Raw genomic sequence first — 20424 nt, 5'->3', positions numbered from 1 at the left:
CTGTCACATTGCAGAACACACCAGATGAGGTTCCCAGAAGGCAAGAGTGGGGAAGTGTCTCCACCTCCCTCCCGATGCCTTCTGCTGCCCGGTGTTGGCTTTATAGTCAATATAAATTAGGGAGCCTGTGGGACCTGTTTCCATTTTAATTAGACTTGGCCCTTTGAGGTTCCAGTCACTCAGTCTGCCTCTTTAAATATTCTTTTTTTATGCTTTGCCAGTTTATGGCCTTTGTAGATCAATCCTCGGATTTCATGTACGGGAGAGAGAAAGAGAGAAAAAAAGCAAAGGTTAGTGATTACCTAAATTGGATTAAGTTCTGTCTAGCAGCGCTTAAAGAAATGCTGCTTGCTCCCTAATTACCATCAACTAAGAATTTAAACAGTCTATTAAATTTAAGCTGACTTTTTTTTTTAAAACTCCCTGAAATTTCCAGCTGTAACATATTCTGAGATTTTAGAGGCTTTTATATATTCTTCAAATGTGTTGAGGACATTCTCTGCTTCCCTCCCTTTTAAAAACTATTGCATTTCTGGAGCAGGATAATAAATGACATCACTATATACTAGCTTCATTAAAAAGCAGAAGCTCACAGCTAAGCTCAGCTGGAAGGGTTTGTGGAGAGCGGTAGAAATCCATCTGACCGTGGCCTGTGGGAAGACCTCATAAACATCTACCCCCTCCAAACAACCTGTCATCAATTATTTGTTCAATTTATTTAGCATATAATTATATGTTACATAAAATTATGTATTTACTCATGTATTAAACTTGCAAAGCTTTCATTCTTCTTTTTCTCCCCTCAATTTTGAGATGCGAATATGTTTCCCTCACCCACACATCAATATTCTGGTTTCACTTTAGCTGGTTGCCAAATGCCGGCAACACTTCCACTTTCCCGTTCTCTCCTTACTTTACCTATTACAGTACTTTCTCCAACTTTGCTGGTTCTTTTTGACACAGGGCGTGTCCTGTATTTTGTTGATGGCATCTTTGACAGCAGTTGGGTTTCCAGCAAATACTAGGATTAAGGGACTGCAATGGACTCAGCTGTTTAGGAACTGGAGTATATGTTAGCTTAAGTTGAGCCTGGAAGAATAGCTGAAAGGATTTGTTTTTGTCTTTTTCCCAAGGACAGGGGGCAGGGTAGGGTTGGGTGGGGAGGGGAAGAAAAATCTACCATTGGCTGTGATGTGTGTCTGTATCAGACTGAACTAAGCTGCCTCAAACCCTGTCACAACCTGCTTGTGACCTCAGCCACATAAATCCTTGGTGTAAACCCTTTTACGCTTGCCATTTAATTCTAAATGCTTCTCTGGAACTGGTTCAATATCATTCCCCAGATGTCTTTGAGGAGACCACATCGACTGCTGCCATCATTTTGGAGAACTGTTTCATCATGCCAGCTCCCGGACACTACCACTATGGGAGCAATATGGCCACTTTCCTTGTAAAAAATCTCGCAGGCTGAATTAGTGGGTAAACATGGTACTCTTTTGTGGTGTTTGGGATAATTTTTTTTTAAATTATTCACCAACAGGACAATAGATTCCTTTCAGGCCTCAAAAGAGCTCCCCACCAGCCAGACGTGGTGGCTCGCATCTATAATCCCAGCACTTTGAGAGGCCGAGGCAGGTGGATCATGAGGTCAGGAGATCGAGACCATCCTGACCAGCATGGTGAAACCCTGTCTCTACTAAAAATACAAAAAATTAGCAGGGCATGGTGGCACTTGCCTGTAGTCCCAGCTACTTGAGAGGCTGAGGCGGGAGAATCGCTTGAACCCGGGAGGCAGAGGCTGCAGTGAGCCGAGATCGCGCCACTTCACTCCAGCCTGGGTGACAGAGTGAGACTCCATCTCAAACAAAAGAAAACCTCCCCACCAAGGTTAGTATCAACTTTTCAGAGAGGCAGGGTTGTCGAATGAGCCCTCATTTTGGTCCTAATGGGCATCATGGAGACAACACAGGTTGAGGAATTGAGATCTGGAATCTGATCTCAGCTCTGCCATAAGCAAGCGGAGATGACCATGGTGAGTTGCTCAGTTATTCTGGGCCTCAGTTTCCCTATTTACAAAGTAATGACTTTGGCCTACCACTAAGGTTCCATTCTGTTCTAAAATTCCCTGATGGCCAAGGAAGCGTAGTCTGGAGCTGTGCTTCTGAAAGCGCACATGCATCACCTGGAGATCCCGTTAAACCACAGAATCCGATTTAGTAGGTCTGGGCTGGGGCCAGAGTGTCTAAGAAGCTCCCAGGCCATGTTGATTCTGTTGATTCCCAGACTACAATGTGGGTAGCAGGGCACTAGAGCCTTGGTCAGGGCTTCCCAACCTTGGTCCTATTGATGGTTTTGGCGGATAATTCTTTGTGGTGGGGGCTGTCCTGTGCATAGTAGGATTTTTGGCAGCATCCTTGGCCTCTACCCATTAGATGCTCATAGCACCCTCCACTCCCATAGTTACGACTATCAAAAAGTGTCTCCAGGCAGCGGACAAAATCACCCCTAGTTGAGGACATTGGTCTAGACCAGTGTTATCAAGCCTAGTTGTGCATCAGAATCACTTGGAAGATATCTGGGAAGTACAAATTTAGGTATCTTGGGCCCAGTGAATGAAAATGACTAGGGGAGGGCCCAGGAATCTATATTCTTTAAAAATAAGATGATAGAGATGGCCTGGAATTCTTCTCTTTGAGAGTCTGTAAAAGTACAAGATCTACACCTGAGTTCTGGTGTTATCCCTCTATAGCTATGGGACCACACAGGCAAGTTGCTTAAATGCTCTGAACCAGAAACTCTCCACTTCTAAAATAGGAATAATAATAGTGTCTACCTCCTAGGATTGTTGGGGGCCAAGTAGGATAACATGAGGAAGAGCCTTAGTAACTATAAAGTGCTGTGCAGATGTTAGTGGCAAGTGTTATACCACAGGCCTCTGGAGTTTAATTTTTTTGGTTCAATTACTTTATTTATTTTTCCCAGGGCTGTATTTCTTTTTCTCGAGGCTTAGCTCTGTAACCTTCACAATATCTCTTTTCATCATTCCTTTGGCCCTCACAGTCAACAGCTGTGTACATTTGTCCCCACTCAGTCCCATGCAAGGGTCGCATACTGGCAGCCCGTGGGCCAAACTTTGGCATCAGACATGTACTGTTTGGCTTGCATTGTATTTTGGGGAAAAGAAGAAAACAAGATGATTTTTTCCAGTATTTAAAAGTTGGGAGAGTTGACATCTGAACACAGGTTTTCAGCTTTTCTGTAATAAACCGAAAGGAGTCTGACTCTCTTTAGTTTGCCACATTCCCCACCTGGCCTGCTAATCTTGTTCATGTTCTCTGCTTCGGTCTGCTGTAAGCATTGTTTCCCATCCCAGCATTAGGCTTTCCTGTCTTTTTCTTTCTTTTCCCTTTTTTTTTGAGATGGAGTCTTGCTCTGTCACCCAGGCTGGAGTGCAATGGTGCGATCAGGGATCACTGCAACCACTGCCTCCCGGGTTCAAGTGATTCTCCTGCCTCAGCCTCCCGAGTAGCTGGAATTACAGGTGCCTGCCACCACGCCCAGCTAATTTTTGTATTTTTAGTAGAGATGAGGTTTCACCAGGTTGGCCAGGCTGGTCTCAAACTCCTGACCTCAGGTGATCTGCCCGCCTCAGCCTCCCCTGTCTTTTTCTTTAATCATGACCAATTACTATTCCCTTTTATTATTATATTATTGTAGGAGCCATATCTGGCTCATCTTTGTGGAAAGGGTAGTAGGTACTCCCCAGATATTTGTTGAAATGTGATATTTTCATACTACACCTGATCTTTCATAGTTAAGACCTTGGATACACCTTGAACTTTTAAAGCTTCTTACCTATGAAAGCTTGTTTTTCCTTCTCAAAATTTCCTTTCCAGTCTCCAGGCCCCATATTCTTTAGAGTTATGGGCAAGGAAGTGGAGAACCTGTAGTTTTCAGTTGACCTTTCATTAGCTTTGCCTCGTAACTCCAGAATGTTAGTTAACCTTTCTGCCTCAATCTTGTCTCAGTTGTCCATCTTCAATTACAGCCCTTGGTGTCTGCATTTATAGTATTACTTTTGGATATTTCCTTAGAAACCCTGAGCTCCCTGGGAGAAGATAATTTATTCTTCTTTGCACCCTGTAACTTCCTTTACTCAGATCCTGGCATCCAGTGGACACTCTAATGTTTGGTTGAGTTAAATGGACTTGAATTAATCATTACCTCCATGAGATGATCATATGTGGATATTTCCATCAGTTTTCTGAGCCTCTATTCAATGCCTGTTATACCTGGCTATACTACCTGAGAAGAAATTTCCCTTCCTTTCATCTCTTTTTCTCTTCTTTTCTTTTTTCTTTTCTTTTCTTTTCTTTTCTTTTCTTTTCTTTTCTTTTCTTTTTTTTCTTTCTTTCTTTCTTTCTTTCTTTCTTTCTTTCTTTCTTTCTTTCTTTCTTTCTTTCTTTCTTTCTTTCTGGAGATAGTGTCTCACTTTGTCACACGGGCTGGAGTGCAGTGGCGTGATTATAGCTCACTGCAGCCTTGAACTCCTGGGCTCAAGGGATCCTCCTGCCTCAGCCACCTGAGTAGATAGGACTACAGGCATGTACCTCCATGCCTGGCTTTTTTTTTTTTTTTTTTTTTTAGAGATGGGATCTGGCTATATTGTCCAGACTGGTCTCAAACTCCTGGCCTCAAGGGATTCTCCCACTTTGGCCTTCCAAAGTGCTGGGATTATAGGCGTGAGGCACTGCACCCAGCCTCATATCCTTTTCTTATGAAAAAAACATTTTATCTTATTTCTAAAATGAGAGAGTGGAGCTAATTTTTTAAAGTAAGTTGCACATTTTAATCTAGAGCACATTTTCCCACACTTAAAACTCTTGTTGGCCGCCAGACTGTAGCTTTTGACTACTCTTTCACTCACCAGGGTTTGATATACGTTACATGTCAGAAATGTAATTGCCCACCCACATAATGGTCAGTCTTAGCTACTGCTTGTGTCTAGACTTTTTGGCTTACCATCTGGTAGGCGCTGCAGAATCACTCTGGATGACATTTGGGGGTCACACCCAGACAATATGCACTCCAAGAAACTTGATACTTAAAGTGGGCTTATAGATGAGTAAATAAGATGTGTGGTTGTTTCCCACAACTTTGCTTAACTTGTACCACAGAAGGGGATTTTTCTGGTGATTATACAGTGACTTGCAGTCCAATGTGATGATGATGTGATGATATAATTACTTCTAGATGCATCTAAATTGTCAGCTTTCTGAATCCTGTGGACATTTAGTGAACACCGTTAAGCAGAGATAAACACTTGAGCATGTATCCTGTTTGCCCTAATATTTATTGTTGCGCAAATTTGGACTCTCAGACTCTTCTGTCTGCACTCGGTTTCCAGTAGCGCCTGAGAAAGTTGTCTCTTGCTTCCTGTTGAGCCCTTTCCATAGTTCACAGTTGACCCTTAACATTTTCTTGTTTTTAAGAGTCAGTGTTCATTCCTTGGCCGGCTTTTGTCTCCTAAGAGTTGCAAAGATTGGTCCTTAATAGAAACAAATATGCTCTGCTATGTAGCAGGCACTTCTGCTCTGTTATGTCTGTAGGCTCCACTGACCAGCAAACAGACTCAGGATTGCTCACCCATGTGGCCCAGGTCTACGTCCCTGTGGACAATAATGTCTAGGTGGACCCAAGTTTAGTCAGCAGCAAAGAAAATTATTCTGATCTCTCAGAAATGGGAAGGCCACTCTTCCTGGTGGCTTGGAAATGCACCTTTTATTCCATCATTTAAAAATATTTGGACAGGCATAGTGGCTCACACCTGTAATCCCAATAATTTGAGAGGCCACGATGGAAGGATCACTTGAGGCCAGGAGTTCAAGACTAGTCTGGGCAACACAGCAAGACCTGTCTCTACGAAAAATTAGCTGAGTGTGGTGGTACACACCTGTAGTCCTAGCTACTCAGGAGGCTGAGGTGGGAGGATTGCTTGAGCCAGGAGGTCAAGGCTGCAGTGGGCTGTGATTGTGCCACCATACTCCAGCCTGGGTGGCAGAGCGAGACCTTGTCTCAAAAAAAAAAGTAAAAATAATTAAAAATACGTTAAAATAAATAAAATAAAAATATTTATTGGGTACCTTTTATGTGCTCAGTACTGTGCTAGGCACCAGGACATAATAGTGAACAAGACGGGCAAGATTTTTGCCTTTAAGGAGCTTCCATACTGTCAGGGCTCATCAGACACTGAACAAGTAAACAAACACAACAACTGCAGCCTGGTCTGGGTGCCACAAGGAAACAGAGACTCCTTCCTTGAGGGGCAGAGTCCTCTTGCTCTAAGGTAAGAAGCTATGGGTGATGTTTACGAAGGGAAGCAATGGGTGGCGTTTAATCTCTCGGCTCTGTGTGTGGCACCCACGAGCATCGTTTAAAACAGAGGGGTCAGGAGTTCAGGCTCTGGAATCACACAGGATTTGCCTCTTGGTTCCTCTTCCTAGTCTTCTGCCTTTGGGCAAGTGAATCCCTATGCTTCAGTTTCTTCATCTGCAAAATGAGCCTAATGAAACCTACCTCATTGGTTTAGAGTAGAAATTAACTGAGGTAATAGATGCAAATGGAGGCTTGACACAGTCCTGACCATCATGGCCAGCCTCTGATGATAGTTAATATTATTCTAATCGGCAGTCATAATGATAACAAAATAGTCATGGTTGACAATTGATTTGACCAAATGGCCCCACCACTTTTGAAAAATCTGCTTGTGACCTGGTTTCCATCCAATGGGCTGGTGCAGGGGCAGGCGTGGGGTCCAGATCTAGTCTCCTATGCTGGTTTGGAGGGTTCTGCCTTCTGTGTGTTTCCTTTAGCAGTACCTTGGGTGCTGCTGGCTTATCCTGTATCTGGGTGTGTATATAATACATAGGGGAGTATGTATTATATACATACATAAGGCTTCATAGGAAATTGGTGATGGGCCGCATGTTCTCATTCATAGGTGGGAATTGAACAATGAGAACACTTGGACACAGGGTGGGGAACACCACACACTGGAGCCTGTTGTGGGGTGGGGGGAGGGGGGAAGGATAGCATTAGGAGATACACCTAATGTAAATGATGAGTTAATGGGTGCAGCACACCAACATGGCACATGTATACATATGTAACAAACCTGCATGTTGTGCACATGTACCCTAGAACTTAAAGTATAACAAAAAATAAATTGGTGATGGGCTGACAGTGAGATAAGACAGACAGCCGCTAAGTTAAGAGGCTGGTGAATGAGATGATGTGGTAGGTGGGAGTTCAAACATGGCTGAGGGATGGTTCTGAGTTTGTGTTGTGTTAGGGTATCAGCCCCTGCCTCCTCTCTCAAAGGTTCTCAGTGTGTATGGCTCCCAGGGTAGGGGCTGAATGCACAGCCAGAGATGGTGAAAGATCATCGTGGCCATCAGCTGGGCCAAACCGTTAATTAACTGGTGAGTCAGCAGACCCAGAGAAGTGAAGTGACTTGCCCAAGGCCACAGGGACTGATTAGTGCAGGCTTACCTTATACCTGGCTTAGGCTCCGCATAAAAGGTCTGAGAAGGCTGGAGGCTGTAGCTGTGATGGGGTAGAATAAAGGTCACAAACCTACATGTTTGGCCTTCAAAGTGCTGGTTGGCCTGGTGAATTAGTTGCCAACACTTACAAATCCAGTGATTTTCACATTTCTAAAAATTTGGATTTTTGGCTTTTCTTGGGAAAAATCAGATCTGGCAAAACCGGGCTTATATCCTAAGATGGCAAACACCAGATCGGATTGAGTAGTGGCTGCCTCCTTTAGCCAGGGCAGGTGCTGGTAGTAAAGCAAGCTTACTGTCCACACCTGCCTCACTCCCTAAACTGGTCCCAGCCTGGCCCTTTTGGCTCATTTATGATGCATAGTGCAGAAAAAAGAAAAGATATCGGTTTTTCCTTTCATCTATTTTTCCTGCCAGTGTTTATTTGCTAGCCCATATGTTCCTGCACAGGGTCACTCCTATTGTGAAATAAATGCTGAATAAATAAAATTAGTGTCAAATGAATGAACTGTCATTGCTAGAGCCCAACTTGGGATCAGAAGCTGAATCCTGACTTCCTCCTAACAGCTGGGTGACTTTGAAGAAATCATATGACCTTTATTTGTTGTCTTCCTTTTGGGGAAAGGAGGTTAGGGGAGTCACTATTGCCTTTACACTTATGTATTTGAAGAAGTAAGGCATTTTCATGTTTCTGAATTCAAAAAGTCCAAAAGGGCTTATAGAGAAAAGACTTCCCTACCGTGTCGCTGCTACCCAGCTCCTTGCCCTAGGGGAAACCAGTGTTATCTGTTGCTGGTTTGCCCTTCCAGAGACATTTTACGCACATGCAATGAAAAGGGTAAATGCTCTTTTTTATCTTTTTTACATAGATGGTAGCATAATGTACACGTGGCTCAGTGTTTAGCCTTTCTTTCATTCAAGATCAGCTCTTTCTCTTTTTTTGAGACAGAGTCTCTCTCTGTCGCCCAGGCTGTAATGCAGTAGCACGATCTCGGCTCACTGCAAGCTCCGCCTCCCGGGTTCACGCCATTCTCCTGCCTCAGCCTCCGGAGTAGCTGGGACTACAGGCGCCTGCCACGAAGCCCGGCTGATTTTTTGTATTTTTTTTTAGTAGAGACGGGGTTTCACCGTGTTAGCCAGGATGGTCTCGATCTCCTGACGTCGTGATCTGCCTGCTTCGGCCTCCCAAAGTGCTGGGATTACAGGCGTGAGCCACCGCGATCGGCCCAAGGTCGGCTCTTTCTTAGAGCTTCATCACCTTCCAGTATATGGGACACCATAGTTTACATATGGCCAGTTCCCTGTTGGTGAGCACTTAGGTTATTTCCAGCTCATTGTTGTTATAAGGAAGGCTGCAGTAAAAACCCGTGTTACATAAGCCACTTGATGTGCCTTGAATAAAATTCTTGGAAATAGATTTGTTGGGTCAGAGGGTATGGCCTTTGTCACTTCGGTAGATCTTGTCACATTTCCTTCCACAGCAGTCAATTCAGACTGCTCTCCCTCCAGCAATGCGTGTGAGTGCCTGTCTCCCTCAACCCCACCACCCATCACCTTGTGAAGCCTAAGACGGTTTTGTGAAGAACACAACGTTGTATAAAAATATTAATACTAACTATAGCTTTTTGGGCCCCTACTCAGGGCGAGGCCGTGATCTAGGTTATCTCATTTTCATCTTAACAACATGCACATAAGCATTACAACCATTTGACAGGCAAGGACACTGAAATTCAGAGCCTATGAGGAACGTACACAGGTCATCCAGCTAATAAGCTGTAGAGGCTGGCTTTGAAGCCAAGTTAGTCAGAGTTCAATACCATGGTGTTTATCCATGGAGAAGCCCCATGTAATTTTTTTTTTTTTTTTTTTTTTTGGTAGAGTTTTGCTCTTGTCACCCAGGCTGGAGTGCAATGGTGCGATCTTGGCACACTGCAACCTCTGCCTCCCAGGTTCAAGCAATTCTCCTGCCTTAGCCTCCTGAGTAGCTGGGATTACAGGTGTCTGCCACCATGCCTGGCTAGTTTTTGTATTTTTGATAGAGACAGGATTTTGCCATGTTGGCCAGGCTGAACTCGAACTCCTGAGCTCAGGTGATCCACCCGTCTTGGCCTCCCAAAATGTCCATGTAATTTTAAATGTTGGTGTTCTGAGCCAACACCTGCTTATGGTTCCTGTCTCTCAGCAATGATGCCTCACACATAGCTGGCTCATTTACTCGTTCAGAGAATATCTATGGAATTCCTGCTTCACTAAGCCCTGTGCTAAGCCCTGGAGATGTACCTGAGAACATGACAGACAGTGCCTGCCCTTATGGGCCTCACAAACCTATAACAAATAATTCTGTAGTCATTTATTAAGGCAGATTATGACAAGACGACAAAGGAGGTGGGGAGGGTGCTCTCTGGGGAACCTAATCAGGGGTGAGGAGAAAGGAGGGTGTCTCTGAGCAAGTGAAGGTGGACTATAAAGGGGGTGCAGGTTTGAACCTGGAGAGTTGGGTGGGAAATATTTCACATCGAGGCCACAGCACATGGAAGGATCCTGAGGCGGGGCAGAGCAGGTGCTGGTGGAAGACATGAAGGAAGGCCAATGCGCAGAACTGCAGAGTGGTGAGAAGGCTGCCTGTGAGGATGGAGTTTGTGAATTTATTCTAAGACTTGTGGGGAACATTTGAAGGAATCGCAGCAAACAGTGACATAAGCATTGTGGGCTATGGACTGTTGGGTTCTAGTTCCAGCATCTTTCTCATGAGCTGTGTGACCTGAGACAAGTTAAACACTCGGTACCTCCATTTACTTTTCTGTAAGCTGGGGCTGGTAATAGCACCTGCCTTCTGGTGGCTGTAAGATCAGCCACAGGTGCTTCCAAACAGGTGCTTTCATGTAGTTTTGAGTGCCATATGAGGTATGAAATAAATGAGGCATTTTAACCCAGTAAACATGAATAAGTTTATTTTCTCCAAATGTGATGCATTCCGATATTTTCTATTCTATTTCACTAAAAGTCAAGACCCTGTAAGTTCATTTTTAAAATGCTGAGATAATACATGTCAAGTGCCCGCCTCACAGTTGGCAGTCAGTAAATGGTGCTATCATGATCATCAAGGTTGTCATTAGAAAGACCATTCTGACTGCAATTAGAGAATGGATCAGTTGAGTTTGACCGATCATTATCTAAATCCTGGTGGTGTGGAAGGACATTGGGTCATTCCTGTGTTCATGGTCCAGGGAAGGATTGGCATGCTGGGCTTTCTGACTGCAGAAGCTTCCGAGGGTTATGTGTAAAAGAGGCCATCTCTCTTGTTTCCCTGGGAACTAGTTTCTCCTTGTTTTCCAGGCAGTCACATCAGATGGCATGGCTGTTTTCTTTGACTTCTTTGTTATTCACACTCAGAATGGCTTTTTCCTGGAAGCCTCAGAGTTATTATAAGCCACCCACTTCTTTATTTTAAGTTGTTGGGCCATGATTCTACTTACCTTTTCAGAGTCAAAGGTTGGAGCCCTAGTGGAATTCATTTGCATTTTCCACTAAGTGCAGCATCTTCCTCTACCCACTGCCCCAGCAGGCAGGGCTCTGCCCCATCTCCATGCCCTGTTGTGACAGCTGCGAGGAGAGAGTGAGATGACACATTCTTTTTCTCTAAGAAACACATCTTGGAAGTTTTGGAAGAAACTCATATAAGCTGAGTGTTAGCAAGGCCTATGACACCTCCCAGTAATGCTGTAACTGCCACCGAATTTCCTGGACCCAGGGCCTGGGCTTTCCAGATAACTGAAGTTAACCCTTTCAGCACCAAAACTTTTAAGTTGCTTTTGAAGGGAATTTTTCTTAATGTAAATGGCATTGGTCCTTCAGAAAGGAATATGGACCAAAATTCTAGTTTCTCTAACTCGGAGACATTGGGCATAGAACATTTCTTTTAATTTTTAATTTTTGTGGGTACTTAGTGTGTATATTTATGGGGTACATGAGATATTTTTGTACAGGCATGCAATGCATAATAATCACATCAGGGTAAATGGGGTATCCATCACTTCAAGCATTTCTCCTTTCTTCGTGTTACAAAAATTCCAATTATACTCTTAGTTATTTTATTTTATTTATTTATTTATTTTTTTTTTTTGAGACGGAGTCTCGCTCTGTCACCCAGGCTGGAGTGCAGTGGCGCGATCTCGGCTCACTGCAAGCTCCGCCTCCCGGGTTCACGCCATTCTCCTGCCTCAGCCTCTCCGAGTAGCTGGGACTACAGGCACCCACCCGCCACCACGCCCGGCTAATTTTTTTTTTTTTTGTATTTTTAGTAGAGACGGGGTTTCACCGTGGTCTCATCTCCTGACCTCGTGATCCGCTCGCCTCAGCCTCCCAAAGTGCTGGGATTACAAGTGTGAGCCACCGTGCCCGGCCCACTCTTAGTTATTTTAAAACACAGTTGACTGTAGTCACCCTATGGTGCTATCACATACAAGATCTTGTTCATTTTACCTAACTATATTTTTTTACCCATTTAACATCTCCCCTTCCTCCCACCACCACTACCCCTTCCAAGTCTCTAGTGGCCATCATTTTCGTATCTCCATGAGTTCAATCATTTTAATTTTTAGCTACCACAAATAAATGAGAACATGTGAAGTCTGTTGTTCTGTGCCTGGCTTATTTCACTCAACATAATGATCTCCAGTTCCACCCACGTTGTTGCAAGTGACAGGATCTCATTCTTTTTTATGGATGAAGAGTACTCCATTATGTATATGTACCACATTTGCTTTATCTATTCATCTGTTGATGGACACTTAGATTGCATACAGATCTTGGCTATTTTGAATAGTGCTGCAATAAACATGGGAGTGCAGATATCTCCTTTGTATTCTGATTTCCTTTCTTTTGGGTATATACTCAGCAGTGAGATTGCTGAATCATATGGTAGTCCTAGTTTTTGTTTTTTGAGGAACCTCCAAACTGTTCTCTATAGTGGTTGCACCGATTTACATTCCCACCAACAGTATATGAAGGTTCCCTTTTCTTCACATCCTCGCCGGCATTTGTTATTGCCTGTCTTTTGCATAAAAGCCATTTTAATTGGGGGGAGATGATATCTCATTGTAGTTTTGATTTGCATTTCTCTGATGATCAATGATGTATTAGTCTATTTTCACACTGCTGTAAAGAACTACCTGAGACTGGGTAATTTATAAAGCAAAGAGTTTTAATTGAATCACAGTTCCGCATGGCTAGGGAGGCCTCAGGAAACTTACAATCATGGGGGAAGGCAAAGGGGAAGCATAGTGACAGGAGAGAGAGACAGAGAGAGAGCAAGGCTGGAACTGCCACACACTTTAAAACCATCAGATCTCATGAGAACTCACTCACTTTCATGAGAACAGCATGGAGGAAACTGCCTCCATGATCCAATCACCTCCCACCAGGTCCCTCTCCTGACACATGGGGATTATAATTCAACGTGAGATTTGGGTGGGGACACAGAGCCAAACCACATCAAATGACATTGCACATCTTTTCATATACGTGTTTGCCATTTGTAGGTCTTCTTTTGAGAAATGTCTATTCAGGTATTTTGGCCATTTAAAAAATCCGATTATTATATTTCTTTCCTGTAGAGTTGTTTGAGCTTCTTATATGTTCTCTTTGTTAATCCCTTGTCAGAAGGATAGTTTGCAAATATTTTCTCCCATTCTGTGGGTTGTCTCTTCACTTTGTTGATTTGTATCTTTCGCAGGGCAGAAGCTTTTTAGCTCAATGTGATCTCATTTGTCCATTTTTGCTTTGGTTTCCTGTGCTCGTGGGGTATTACTAAAGAAATCTTTGCCTAGTCCAATGTCCTGGAGAGTTTCCCTAATTCTTTCTTTTAGTAGTTTCATAGTATAAGGTCTTAGGTTTAAGTCTTTAACCTATTTTGATTTGATTTTTATATATAAGATAGGGGTCTAGTTTCATTCTTCTGCATATGAATATCCAGTTTTCCCAGCACCATTTATTAAAGAGACTGTCCTTTCCTCAGTGTATGTTCTTGGCACCTTTGTCAAAAATGAGTTCACTATAAATGTATGGATTTGTTTCCAGTTTCTCTACTTTGCTCCATTAATCTGTGTGTCTGTTTTTTATGCCAGTACTATGCTGTTTTGGTTACTACAGCTCTGTAGTATAATTTGAAGTCAGGTAATGTGATTCCTCCAGTTTTGTTCTTTTTGCTCTGGAGACTTTGGCAATTCTGGGTCTTTAATGGTTTCATATAAATTTTAGGATTTTTTTTCCTATTTCTGTGAAGAATATCATTAGTATTTTGATTGGAATTGCATTCTATCTGTAGACTGCTTTAGATGGTATGGACATTTTAACAATAATGATTCTTTCTATCAGTGAACATGGAATGTCTTTCCATTTGTGTGTGTGTGTCCTAGAAGAGGCAATTTGGACATAAAGAGAAACATCAAGGGCATGAGTGCACAGAGGAAAGACCATGTGAGGGCATGGCTACAAGGCAGCCATCTGTAAACCAAGGAGAGAGACCTCAAAGGAAATCAACCCTGCTGACACCTTGATCATGGACTTCTAGCCTCCAGAACTGTAAGAAAACAAATTTCTGTCGTGTAAGCCATGCAGGCTGCTGTATTTTGTAATGGCAGTTTGAACAGGCTAATACAGGGGTAGTAGTAATGGAGGCAATAAAAGAAACCATAGGTAGCATTTATCAAGCACTTGCTGTGTTCAAGGAGTGTTCTAAGCCCTACTTGAGTCATCTCATCCAATATCTTGCAAATCCTAAATTACCTGCTCAGTGCCCCACAGGAAGTGGTGACACCAGCCTGACTTGGGTGCCTTTTCTCTCAGCCTCCACTGTACCTGTGTCTAGCACCTATACAGTTGCAGGAACCATGCAAAGTACTTCATAGACAATCTTTCTAGTCATTACAACTCTCCAAGGTAACTCTTCCTATTCCCACTTTTCAGATGTAGAAACTGCAGCTCAGAGGTGTCCAAGGTCACACTGTGTGTGTATTGGTTTCTTGTGGCTGCTATAACAAATGACCACAGCTTTCATGGCGTCAAACAACAGAAATATATTCTTTCATGGTTCTGGAGGCCGTAAGTGCAGAATTAAGGTGGGGCAGGGCTGTACTCCCTCTAGGGGGGAATCTGCTTCTTTTCTCTTTCGGCTCCTGGTGGCTGCATTACTCCAGTCTCTGCCTCTGTCTCCACATCACCTTCTTCTCTATGTGTGTCTGTGTCTTCTCTTCTGTCTCTAGTACCTTCTGCATCCCCTTTATAAGGACACATGTGATTGCGTTTATGGCCCACGTGGATAATCCAGGACCAGCTTCTTTTCTCAAAATTCTTACTGAATCACATCTTTTGCCATATAAGATAATATTCACAGGTTTTGGTGACAAGTGAATGTATCTTTGTGGGGGATGGGGAGATGTTTTTCTGCCTAACACAGTGAGCAAATGTCAAAGTGACCACTGATTTTAGGGTTTATCTGCCCCCAAAGCTCTGAGTGATACACACCTGTGGCTGTACATCCTTCAGAGCTATAAGCATTATACTTCTCAACATCTTTTCTGCAACGCTAGGCTCTGGTGGGGGTGGGTATTAAGTCATAACTAAGAATTTCTGGGCCCTTTGACTCAGAAGTTCCATTGCTGAGAAGGCACCTTACAAACATGCTCATATCATCCCTAAGACCCACAGATATGCTCATTCTTTCTAGTAACAAAAAAAAGGGGAAACTCCCTAAATATCTACCCATAGGGGACTGGTGAAATAAAACGTAATACCTCCTAAATGGAATAGTCAAGCTACCATTAAACATAATAAAGCAGATCAATATGTGGTGATATGGGAAGATGGCCATGATGTGTTATTAAAAGGAAAGAAAAACATTACTCATTCTTATTAGGATATTAATAAGAATGTGTGTGTACACATGTGTGCAGCTATTAAAAATTAAATAAAATTAAAATTCAGTTCCTCAGTTGCACTACCCACATTTCAAGTTCTCAATAGCCATGTATGGCTAGTGGCTACCATATTGGAGAGCACAAATACGGAACATTTCTGTCATCTCGAAGTTCTACAAGATAGAGCTGCTCTATGCTAAGTGGCTAGAAAGAGGCCTTTCACTATGTTTGTTATAGAGTTATGTGAATGCTTATGTTTTTTATAAAAATTGACCAAGTATGCTATTATCAGAAAAATAGGGGCACATAGAGTTTCCAAGGTAACATTCTATTTCTTAAGTAGGTACTAGTTCGTCATTATTTATTTATTAGTTATTTTTTTTAATAGAAACAGAGTTTTGCTCTGTTGCCTAGGGTGGGGTGCAGTGACATGATCACAGCTCACTGTAACCTTGAACTCCTGGGCTCAAGCGATCCTCCTGCCTTAGCCTCCTGAGTAGCTAAGAGTACGGGCAAACACTACCATGCCTGAATAATTTATTTTTATTTTTATTTTTTGTAGAGACAGGGTCTCACTATGTTGCCCATTCTGGTCTCAACCTCCTGGGCTCAAGCAATCCGCCCGCCTCAGCCTCCCAAAGTGCTGGGATTATAGGTGTGGGCCACTATGCCTGGCCTATTATTATTACTTAAAATGTATGTTTGTGTGTGTATAAACTTTAAAAGTATGTTTCGTAATGAAAATATTTTGAAATATGTAGGAAAAAAGAAAAAAGGAATCTCCTGGCAGCCTCAACAGGGAGCCAGGCGTGAGGCTGGGAGACTTCCGGCCAGGGCTGAGTCCCTGACCTGACAGCTTTCCAGCCATGGCCGAGTCAGGCACCTGCTCAGGCCTCAGTTTCCTAATTTGTGACAGAGTTTGCTCCATCTGCCTTACAGGACTGAGGTAAGACTTAGAAGCTCACCATGTGTAGAAGAACATTTTCAAACTGAGGAACTTGCTACACAGAGGTGTAGATCAGTAAATAATGTCACGAGTTATCAAAGGGCTAAGGAGGCAAGCCTGGGTGCACTGTGATGGGGATGGGGGCTCAGAGGACTTGTCTGCTCCTCAGTGGAGTATTTCCAGATGCTGCTGGGTCACCAGAAGCAGAGGGAGCTGCTATTGTATCCCTACTGCTGTCATGGCTTGGCAATTTAGAAATAACTATGACAACATGGTTTTATTTATTGAATGAGCTCTTATGTAGCACTTCTTTGCCAGGTACAGTTCTAAGTGCTTGACAAATATTTACTCATTTAATCCTCCTCCAACCCTCAGGTAGTCACTCAGGGTCATTTCATGTGGGAGGAATTTGAGACTCAGAGAGGTCAAGTAACTTGATCAAGGTCACACAGCTCGTAGGGAGTGGGTGTCTAAGGCAGCTGTGCTTTCTCCTTTCATCCTTTCTCACCACTCCTCTTGCCACCACTTCCAGTTCCATAAGGAACTGGTCATAGAGTTCCTTATGCCAGTTTATTTATCTCAGCATGAGGCTGAACTTTTGATAGGAAATTTAGTTCCTAACTTAGTGGCTTTGATTCTGGTTTTCTGGCTGAGTTTGGTAGCATGGAAAAGTGGGAATGGGCTGGAGAATGAGGCACCAGTCACTGATCTGCCACTCACTAGCTGTGTGACTTTGGCTAGGTTACTTAACATCTCTGATGTTCAAGTGTTTTTTTGTGTGTTTGTTTGTTTTTTGTTTGTTTGTTTGTTTTGAGATGGAGTCTTGCTCCGTCGCCCAGGCTGGAGTGCAGTGGTGCGATCTCGGCTCACTGCAACCTCCGCCTCTTGGGTTCAAGTGATTCTCCTGCCTCAGCCTCCTGAGTAGCTGGGACTACAGGCACGCACCACCATGCCCGGCTAATTTTTGTACTTTTAATAGAGACAGGGTTTTGCCATATTGGCCAGGCTTATCTCGAACTCCTGACCTCAAGTGATCTGCCTGCCTTGGCCGGGATTATAGATGCGAGGGACTGTGCCCGGCCTTCTTAATTCTTTTCCTTCATCTTTTTCTTTGTTTTCTTGTCCTTTCTTTCTTTCTTTCTTTCTTTCTTTCTTTCTTTCTTTCTTTCTTTTTTTTTTGAGACGAGTTTTGCTCTTGTTGCCCAGGCTAGAGTGCAGTGGCACGATCTCAGATCACTGCAGCCTCCGCCTCCCAGGTTCAAGTGATTCTCCTGCCTCAGCCCCCCGAATTGCTGGGATTACAGGCTTGCGCCCCCTCCATGCCTGGCTCATTTTGTATTTTTAGTAGAGACGGGGTTTCTCCATGTTGGTCAGGCTGGTCTTGAACTCCCGACCTCAGGTGATCCACCCGCCTCGGCCTCCCAAAGTGCTGGGATTCCAGGCTAAGCAGTGAGCTTAGTCTTGAGGATACAGAGGTGAATAAAGCCCGACGCCTGTCTTCAAGGAGTTTGCAAAATGGCCTGGGGGAGCTGGGGAACATGCTCAAACAGGTGTCGGGAAACAGCTCTCACAGTCCTGGCTGGCTTCCCGCCTCGAGCACCTTAGGCGTGTTTCTTTGCTGCTTTGCTATACCTTTGTCATCTGTAAATGGGACCTGGACTGGCCCCACTCCCAGGCCCCATCTGTTCTGTCATTTTCTGACTTGTCAGATATAGGTCAGGACAGGCCTGCACCTGTGGGGCCAGCGCTGTAGCAGGTGAACCCAGGGTGTATCAGCGTTTCCCTTTAGGCCACTCTTGTCAGTGCTCCCAATGGCCTCCTCCTTCCACCCCGTGCTGCTCTGGGGAGGTCTCTTGGCTCCGCCCAGCAGTGGGAACGGTGGAGACAAAGAAAGCTTCACATTCTCTTCAGCTGTCAGGATCGAGAGTGGCGAATTCTGGAGGAGAAAAATGAGTCAGTGGCAACTCGTTGTGTGTGACTCTGCGGTTTATCTGAGTCCGCAGGAGCCACAGTCATAGGCTGAAAATGACCCTTATTTAAGAGAGGCTGAGTGTGTGGATGGGGCTGCCCAGGTGCTTTGCTGGACTAGGCAGCCCGGGGACACTAACTGAGAAGTGGACGGGGACAGAAGCCAGGCTGCGATCCTCAGTGTCTTACAGTTTCCTGGAGAAGTGGGTGTTTTGGCAGGAAGGTGGTGGGTAAACACCTGGAACGATCCATTCTGCTCACTTTTCTACCTCCCTGTACCAGTGCCATGGAATGAGAGGCAGCTCCACTAACTCGTTTAAGATCCTCATAAAGGGAGTTAATTCACACAGGTGAATTGCACTTTGCAGGCCCATTTGAAGAAGGGCAGCGAAACGGATCCTGTCTTAGTAGTGTGACCTTTACTGGGCAAGTTAAATCTCAAAGCTAGCCAGTTTAAGGATACGGAAGGACCTTCTGTGGCTTTTTATTTCTTCGTCACCTCATTTGTTGGTTTGTGTAGATCTTTCCATGTTGCAGTGACATTTATGAAGCTGCTGAGGCCTTCTGAAACTTGACAGGCCTGTTATGCTTCTTTTGTTAATAAAGTTTAACAAACTGTTGAACTCATTCTGAGCAGGAGGTGAAGGGGCAAAGACTGTCCAGGAAAACAGGACATAAGTCTGCTTTCCTTAAAAGAAAAAAGTTAAGAGGCAGCACAAGCCATTTCTTTTCTGCCTCTTCGTATTACAATTTCCTTGTTGCTATGCCTGTTGCCTGCAGATAGCTGCTAACACCTCCTGTGCCCTCTCGATGGCTTGCCTCCGTGTCCATCTGAGTGGCTTAACTCACTCTTCTGACCACAACAGCATGTTTGATTTGGAGGTGAGACTTCGGTTCCCCCTTCTTCAAATGCTAACCAGCTGGAGCTGCAAAACCTTCTCCCCTGGCAACCTGAAGGTTGACTTAAGGCTAGAATATCTTTTTCTTGCATCACTAGTGTTTGGGACATAGCAGAGTTAGCTGGTGAGAGAGATGGCAGTGAAAATACTTCTGGGCTAAACCTACTAAACCCTCAAGTAAAAAGTGACTATGAGATTCGTGGTGTTTCCTTTTGTCCTTCACTCTGCTGAACTCTAATATTCACCTTTTAAGTCATTCATTTAGACTTTAGAGTCACTAAAGAATAAGAGACTGAAATTACAGGTCCAAAGGTGTCGAGGAAAGAAAGAAATTCATCTGAATAGAAATAGCCAGTCTTTGAGGCCCATGGCTCTGCCATTCTGCCAGCCATGTCACATGATCTCACTTCGTCCCTCCAGTCCTGGAAAGTGGGCATTAGTAACAGCTGAGGACTTTAGACTCAGTGTGTTCAAAGTCACACAACTTGGGAGTGGCCAAGTTAAGACTCAAACCTGAAGCCACTGCCTTTAACCACGAAGCCATGAAGTCTCCCAGCAACTGCTACAAGGGGACAGTGTCCTTGAACCCAACCCTGCAGGGTGAGTTGGGTTTAAATAAGCAGAGGGAAAAAGGAAGAGAATTCTGGGCAAGAGGAGTAGTTGGTACAAGCAAAAGCGTGGGGGAAGGACTGTGCATGACATAGAAGAGTGCCTGCTGGTTGCGAGCTCCATGGGGCAGGGCACCAGGGCCTCTGGAGCCATCTTATACCTCCCAGTGCCTAAGTGCCTGTGCATAGTAGCTGCTCAATAAACATTTATTGCATGAGAGAATGCTTAAAAAGACAGTTATCTTCTCCACAGACTGAGTACCCTGAGGGCAGGGATTTGGTCTTAGAAATCTTTGGATGTTCTACAACTCACAGTGGTTAATAGATAGCAAACACTCAGTGAGTGTGTCCTGATGAAATGAGTGAAGGAACAGCAGGTAAGGGAAGGTGAGATGTGCTTGAGTGAAGAGTCACTGATACTTTGAGAAAAACTGAGCAATATATGCAGACTGGCATGGTAAGGGCATATCATGGAAGGTCATCAATGCCAGGATGAGGAGCTCTTGTGTCCTCCTTGAGACA

General features: G+C 44.0%; 1 protein-coding gene across 13 annotated transcripts in view; it reads left to right on the top strand.

Annotated features, from left to right (window-relative positions):
• PRR5L (proline rich 5 like) overlaps positions 1-20424 on the top strand; it is a 178039-nt gene that overhangs the window by 91366 nt on the left and 66249 nt on the right. For 4 of the 13 annotated variants that reach the window (XM_055281899.2, XM_063640995.1, XM_063640988.1 and 1 more), the window contains one exon: positions 13982-14147. The exons of 7 other annotated variants lie outside the window; for them this stretch is intronic. The gene's annotated coding sequence lies outside the window, so the exon portion shown is untranslated. Of the gene's footprint in view, positions 1-13981; positions 14148-16242; positions 16428-18394; positions 19895-20424 lie in introns of those variants that run through there. 2 more of the 13 variants (XM_063640993.1, XM_063640989.1) reach the window with 2 other exon arrangements.

Source organism: Symphalangus syndactylus, chromosome 6 (assembly GCF_028878055.3).
Source record: "Symphalangus syndactylus isolate Jambi chromosome 6, NHGRI_mSymSyn1-v2.1_pri, whole genome shotgun sequence".
In the NCBI taxonomy this organism is placed as follows: domain Eukaryota; kingdom Metazoa; phylum Chordata; class Mammalia; order Primates; family Hylobatidae; genus Symphalangus; species Symphalangus syndactylus.
This window is presented reverse-complemented; position numbering and strand designations above follow the sequence as displayed.